Source organism: Pleurodeles waltl, chromosome 9, assembly GCF_031143425.1.
Source record: "Pleurodeles waltl isolate 20211129_DDA chromosome 9, aPleWal1.hap1.20221129, whole genome shotgun sequence".
Lineage (NCBI taxonomy): Eukaryota > Metazoa > Chordata > Amphibia > Caudata > Salamandridae > Pleurodeles > Pleurodeles waltl.
The window spans coordinates 816,217,198-816,224,955 of record NC_090448.1 but is presented as its reverse complement, the minus strand read 5'-3'; the positions used below and the strand labels follow the sequence as shown (position 1 = coordinate 816,224,955).

The following is a 7,758-nucleotide window of genomic DNA, read 5'->3' as shown; positions in this document are numbered from 1 at the left end:
AGACTTTGAAAAGACTATTGGATAGCATTCATCCAATTTATCATATTGCAGAGCACCTTGGAAATCATAATCCATTACTACATACACAGGAAAAAAAATTGTAGAATCAATTTTTATACCCAGCTCCTTAATATGTGGCCATCCTAAAATCGTCTGGCCTTTCTCAGCAACATACAACTTGCCCTTGCACCATTTATCCCCAAACTCAATGCATACATTAGTATATCCAACAATAGAAATTCTATGACCAATATAACTTCCAGGGTAGACATCCGTGGGTATTAAGTCTCTGCCAGGCCATAATTTCTCAAACATACTCACACACGTAATGGTGAACCATGCACACAAATCAACCATGGCAGTAACTTCAGTACCATCAATGCTCAATTTGCAAGTGGGTAACCCAGAAGACTGCAGTGGTGAAACATTATCGTTATCCGGTAACACACTTGAAACTAAATCCTGAAAACTAGTGCAGTCAGAATCCTCTCGGGCCCCAACATAATTCACACCTTTCATACTGCTCTTACACACTTTGCCAAAATGGCCAATCTTTTTACACAAATTAAAAATCTTGTTAAATGCAGGACAATTTTTGGAATTAGCAAGATGATCCCCAGCCCGACATCTGTAACAATTTTTCATATTATTCCTTTTCCATTCATTTTTTTTCTCCATCCCTTTAGATTCTTTCATCACAGCACTAACAGCAACTGCCCCAGGGTCTAAATCAGAAGTATTTTTCCTCACAGTTTAGATGCATTTTTCAGACACTTCCATCGTTCGCGCTACATCGATGGCTCCTTTCAATGTCAATTCACTGCCACATGACCATAATTTCTCCTGAATTTTATGAGATTTAGTTTACATTAAAATTTGATCCCACAAAACCTGGTCATATGATATTTGTTCAAAATTACAGGTAACAGCCAAACCTCTGAGAGCAGCAATAAATTGATCTATTGTTTCATCATCATGCTGTGTTCTAGAGTAAAAGTTGTACCTTTCCAGAACGACATTAATCTTTCTGCCATAGCGTTCATGGAGTTTCTTCTTTGCAAGCTGATAAACATCCACATTTCCTACATGTCCATTGGTTTTAAGTTCTTAAATTCTCTTAAACCAACTGCGCCTAGTCTATGTTTCAGCAAGGCCAAATATCTGCCAGGCGTGCATTCTTGATCTTCCAAAACATCCACATAAGCTTCAAATAAGTCAATCCATAATTCCCATTGAATAGGAGGTTCACCAAGCTCCGCAAAGAAAAATGGTGGAGGCTGGATGTTTGACATCTTGTTCCAGAAACCAATAAATAAAGTTAAATAGAAATGAAAGCTCCCTGAACAATATAAATGATGCAGCTGTTCAACAATGAAGAATAATGAAAAGAGGCCCTGAGATACTTCAAGATAATAAAGTTAAATCATGGTTGATTTATAAATATACAGTACGAACTTGAAACAGTCTTGAAAAGAAGAATTTAAAAAAAATGATACTGCCAATAATGTAAATTTTGCAAAAACTAATGAGGTATCCCCAAAATGGCCGCCAAATTTGCCAGAATTCGACTGGAACAAAAATACTTCCAAAATGGCCGCCGAAATAGCCACTAACGTAATTCAGAACACGCACCAGCACTCGAGTACTTTCAAGATGGCCGCAGAAACGGCCACTGGCGTCATCTAAGAGTGCGCACTAGATGTTTAAACAGTCTTGCATAATGGCTGCAAGATTAAAAATCACCGGCACACTTGTGCACCAGGAACGCGATCTTCACAGGAAATAGCAGTTATTAATCCATCTAGCAACAGAAAAGCGTTGCTAGGAAATCCTCAGATCGAAGATCGTCGACGCGTGAAAGAACAAGCTGATTGCTGCTGTTTGTAAGAAGATCTTCTTCCCGCTCGTCGCCAATGTGAAGAAGAAGCAGGAGCGGTGTGCAGGATTTAATCCTTTAATTCCGTCAAAAGGTACATAAGTGGCAGCAACTGCAAATCTTAACCGCTCACCATGACGCTCCGTTGTCATCTAACTGCCCCACGTTCTACCTCCCACCGCCATGTTCTACCTCCCGCATTCTCTCATCCACATTCCAATGCCACATCGAGCCCCAACTTTAATATCCATGTCTGATTGCCCACCTTCCCAGGGCATTATGCTTTTGTGAACCACCAATCCCTGTATAATCCGAACTCATGCTTCCTCACACCCACCTCTCCTGAGCCCACTGTCCAATCTACTTGGAGAGATCCCATAAACAATTAGAAGCCAGGGATTTCTGGAGTAAAGGGCTCCCTGACACACTTTTTCCCAATTTACTGAGTAAACAGGCTAAACTGCTATCGATTAGTCAGGATTTGGGAGACCTGAGTCTAAGTTGATTCCCATGCTATATGATCTCTCAAGGAGGGGGACATATTATCTTAAGCAACCTTGGCCACTCGAAAGGAAAACAACACTGAGATACCGTTTTGGACTGATTGCCTTCAGAGCATTCTGGTACGGCAGGCTGGGGCCAAGGTTCAAATTATTTCTGCCGTTTGTGCGTAGCAGAGTCAGAATCACTGATTCATGTCATCTGTATTTGCCCTAGCCTTGTTATAGCTCAGAAATAGTGCCTCAAACCGATATTCAAGGTGCCTGTTAATCAGAACATGTCAGTTAGCAGTGGAGACCTGTCTAGAGGATAAATCTGGCCAGGTGAGATCTCGCTTCCTTAAGTGGATGAAATTTGTCATCCGAGAAATAAATAACTGCGAGCAGCCGTCACCCTAATTTTTATTAACAATTTATGATATACGCATGTGATGACTTTGTAATGCCCATAATGTACCTAACCGCACGGTTCCACTTTTTGTCTCTTTCTCACTTTTAGTTGAAATAATGATTTTTTTGATCTTAATAATAATTATCTATCATTTTACTATTCAGTAATCCGATTTTATAATCCATTTTCTTGTCTGTAACATCGACTTTAAGATCATTGTAACCCTGATGAATTCCACCTGTGATTTCCAATGTTTTATCATATGTCCACATATTGCAATGAATTGAATTAATTTTGTAATAATACATTTAATTATTTACTGGCCCACCTTTCCTGAGGCCACAGTCCCTGCTTTAACCCGTCACACCTCTCCGAAAAATTACTCGAGTCTTTCTTACAGCCCTCAGTCCTCAAACGCCAATTGCACATACTTCGTGCTTGTCAACTCAGCATAAACATTTAACAAAAGTATCCGCAACGTTATATTTATAAACAATTCGCAGGCATTTGTTAGTCTTCTGAACAAGCTCCATACATTGTAACAAACCAGATTCAGACGGGAGCTTCACGTGTTTCGACGCCAAAGTGGCTTTATTTTAGCAGCCTCCCCCCTATAATTTCCTCTGCTTCAATATGTCAACGAGGAAAACACACTGCCCAGACTTTTTGCTAATTCTCCCACTTAACGATTTTAAAATGGTAACATGTGATGTAAAATGATCCTTTGCCTCATTTTCAACCTGATACCCCCATCAACCAGCAGATCCAGATCGCCTGAAACTATAGAGGGACGGACCTGAGCCAGGCACACTGCGCATGCTCGCTGTGCGTCGCTGGTGACGTGCAGCCTGCGCGGCAGGCAGTTCCTGTAATGGAGAGTGGGACGCTTGCGGGAAGGTCGAATGTATAACATCCGGTGCTGATAGGAGGAGTGTTCACGCGCTGAGGCTGCCTCAGCCACCCGTGTACCTATAGCAGAGGGGCTGCACGTGAGTCCTTTTATTCTGCTTGAAAACACAGCGTCGAGGCATTAGAAATGTACTTTACGCGTGAAAAAGGTTAAAGTCGACTCGACTTTCTGGCGGAATAGCGTTGTACTTCATTGAAACCAGTGGAGACTCTTAAACAGTTTTGAACAGTTATAACACCTATAGGGGAATTGTACAGCACCTCGTGCGAATCCTTCAAAACATTTTCGGGACGGTTGGACCCTGTCTAAAGAATAGTTATCTCGGGAGAGAGCCGAGCAAGGTGTTTGGTTCGGCAGGAAGAGGGCAAACTGACCCATCAATAGTGACATCTGTGAATGTATGAAAATCACAAAAAATGTATAGTATAAGTTATGTTTATTATTACATATTATGTGTACATCGAGACCTTACAATGAAAGCGTTTTTAAACAGCTATGTATTAGTAATCTAACAAAGTGCTTTCCACTCTGTGTTATCCAGACCAGTACTTAAAAAACTATATTCAAAACTACAAGTTCCTGAATGCTGGTGTGGATTTTCTCAAACGCTTCTCTTGATGTTCCCCGAGACATAGTTCAAAACACTGCAGTGATTTTTTTTATTTTTTTATTTCAACAATAGCTTTTCTTTTACGGCGTAGCTCTGACAACTTAAAAAGTTCAAAATCACTGGTGAGATTTTTGCTTCGTTTAGTGTGACAAAATGTTCTAACAGACCATGAGAAAGTAGACAGTGATGTTAAATAGCACCCTGTGAGGTCATCTACAAATCTGTAAGGATTCTCTCTCCAGTCGGATGAAGGAATGGGGCGGGGAGCAGCAGAGTGATGTGGTGTGAACCAGCAGACTTCCTGCTGAGAAAGCACTGAATATACCAAAATATTTCCAGCTATCCCCTCCCTAAATTGGCGCTATATACTCAACATGAGGAGAGCTATCCTTGCTCTGCGGTACACTCTAGGCTTAAGTGTGGCACTTGCCACCAGTACAAGGTGAGGCCGTGGCTAGCGCTAGACTTGGAGGAACAACCAGTCATGACCTAATAGAGCGGTTCTTCCCCTGTGGTCTGCAGACCCCTGGAGGTCCTTCATGCCTACGCAGAGGGTCCGTGACTATTTAGAAAGGTAAATCATTTTAGCAGAATAGTAAAGTATGTACACATAAAAAAAGCAAAATGTGAAATTGAAAACTCTAAGCAATCTGTAAATGTGAAAGAATTATAAATCGAAGGCCAAACATTAAGTTGAGATCCGTAGCTCGATTCAAGGAAACCAGGCAAGCACAGCAAACACAATCTAGTTTGGACGATTGGTAGCCTCAGATGAAGCACTGGCATGCACCGACCAAAAGAGAGCACGGATTTAGAACAAAAGAGACAGGGTGATATTTTGGATTCTACCATATGATATTTTCTTTTCGAAATGAAGGTAAATGTTAAAAATCTCCAACCTTTCCATTTGTGTGATGTTTTGGTGTATACCTGTTTCTTTATTTTTCTGTATTATTTTGGGGTTCACATCTAAACGATTGCTTAGGTGACAATCCTCCTACTTCTAGTTGTGATCCCTTGGGCTCTACATAGAAGTTAAAAGGTTAAGAATGACAGACCTAACAAATAACAGGTATTTCTCAGTACCTTGGAAACCAAAGTATCAGCACAAAAAACAGTCCTTTGAGAGAAGCAGTACTTTGAGGATGCTGATGAGGATTATCACCTGGGTGAGAATTATGCTAGAACTTGGATATTCACTCACGCTTTCACTCATACATATCTCAGTGAGTTAAGCCCCCACTCCAGAGATCTGTCTATAATCTATATGGCATGCATGCCTTAAGTTTACATGTTCTGTCGGTGATGTTTGTAATTGTCCGTCCTTCTACAGAGAATTAAACATTGGGCTTGCTGCCTTCTGTGAGAGAGGGAAGCTTGCCTTGCTACTGCCATGATGTACCTTTTGTGAGAAGAAGAAAGCTTTCATTGTTGCTGCCCGACTTGTACATGCCCTGTGATAGGAAAAGCTTGCGCTACCCTAGCTATGCCGGTGCTCTGAAGGAGGGAAGCTTGCACTGTTTCTGTCCAAGCTGTACTTTTTTTCAAGAAGAATGGGTGCTTCCACACTGTTGCCACAGCTTATGAAAGAAACAGGATATATTGATTGTGCGTGTATGACTTGCTTTGTTAATCAGGGACTGTTTCACAATATCTGATGCCTAGAGTTCTGAGTAAGGTGCCCACTGTAGGAGCGATATTTATTTGATGAATTATGTCTACAGAAAAGAAAAGCATGTCTGTTGCTCAACCCTCCTCTTTAAAATCTTATGGTAATGAGTCACCAGTAAAAAACATTGTTAGCTCATCCACATACTTTTATGATAGTTTAACAACATCATACATTCCTACTGAAGGGACATCACTACAACCAAACTAGGCACTATATAACAAGGAGACTGCATAAGCAGTGGGCAGTAGTGCTCTTGAATGCTTCCCAATGCTAGATACAGAACCTATTGATGAGCCATAGTATGCTAGGTAGGCGAGAATTCAGCTTCTTAAGTAGGCAGACAAATATATTCTAAGTTCTGAGCGAATTGGCTGTTTCTGTAGGTCGTCTACAAAGAGTGTACAATAGTTGTTATCCTCTCTGTCTGTCTTTAGTGTGTTAGCTACCTAAGTTTGGCCTTTTTCCGTATTGTGTTGTTGCTCCTGTCCTTTATTTATTCTTTGTGTTAGGAGAGGTTGCACTGCTCTTGCTACTTTGTAACTTAGTTGGGAAGCGCACTATAAATCTTTGCACAACAGAAAACGCGTTTGTGCGAAACAAGCAGTTTTTCAAAAGGGCTTGACAAGTTTGTAAAATTTTAAAACATAGCTGTCAAGTCCCTTTATTTCATTTATACAACACCCTCTGCCGAATTTGGCATTTTAGCCTACAGAATTTTGCATGCTTGGATTTCAAGTACAATGTTAAAAACAAATCTGCAAGCCTCCCTCATCCTGCCGTTGCTTCTTTATTTCCCGTTGTCTGTGTGCCCTCCCCCAACCCTCCACAAGGAAGGGAGTGATATGATGTGACCTGCACTGGCTGTTTCAGAGGTTTATTTTTGCTTCCTGCCCCACCACCCACCTTTTGTTGTCCATGTTACGTGTTCCCTCCTGTTGTCTGTTACTCATTCTATACCATCCTCCCTCCTGTTATACGTTGCGCACCAGCCATAAGAGGGAAAAAAGTGCTATGACATGGCCAGCGCTGGTTGTGTCATAGCACTTTATTATAACTTTTAGGCATGTTTTTCCCTATGTAATTGCCGCAGTTTTTTTCTCTATATAATTGCACTATTTTTCTAGAGGTAACACCATTTCTTTATAACCATGTCACTGATGTGGTAAAATTGTACCAAGAAAGCCGCTTTAGCACTAAACTTTCAATATGCTGTCATGAAAACGTGCAGTAATCAAACTAGCACACATTTTTGTCCTTTTGCACAGAACTCCAGATAACCAGGAAGATGCTCTGGTAGAGGCTTAACAGAAGGAAAATAGGCTAGATTTTTTGAAGTAATTTTTTGAAGGAAGAGAGACATGGTGTCCTCTGCAGCAGTGTTTATATAGTAGATCCAGGTAGATGACATCATCATATAGTTAGTCATAGAGCAGGTCTCAGACATACCCAGTAAGTCTACGTACTTCGACAGCAGTAGCTTGTCAGAAGAACGCAAACAAACTCAACCACCAAAACTGACCGAAGTATAACCAGGGTCACTGGAATTGGGTGATGTGTAAGTTCAAGCGATTCTCCCATAATTATAGTTTTGTTGCATTTGCCACATAATCATCAGCTGCTGCACAATCTGCAGATTTCAGCCAAAAAATCTTTTGTAGCGCAAACGGTTCAAAAGTTACTAAAAATGCAGCAACCTGAAGGCCTTTTGCAAAGTTGGTCTGGTCACCTTTCTGTTGCTTATTGCTATATGGGTGTTAACCCTGTAGTAATGAGGTTGACCCAATTTTCAGACAGTGTTA

At 40.9% G+C, this 7,758-nt stretch overlaps 1 protein-coding gene across 3 annotated transcripts in view; it reads left to right on the top strand.

Annotated features, from left to right (window-relative positions):
• Positions 1-1,694: 1,694 nt before the first annotated feature.
• COQ8B (coenzyme Q8B) overlaps positions 1,695-7,758 on the top strand; it is a 115,141-nt gene continuing 109,077 nt past the window's right edge. Inside the window, exon 1 of one of the 3 annotated variants that reach the window (XM_069208093.1) lies at positions 1,695-1,970. The gene's annotated coding sequence lies outside the window, so the exon portion shown is untranslated. Of the gene's footprint in view, positions 1,971-3,612; positions 3,757-4,008; positions 4,096-7,758 lie in introns of those variants that run through there. The other 2 variants (XM_069208095.1, XM_069208094.1) reach the window with 2 other exon arrangements.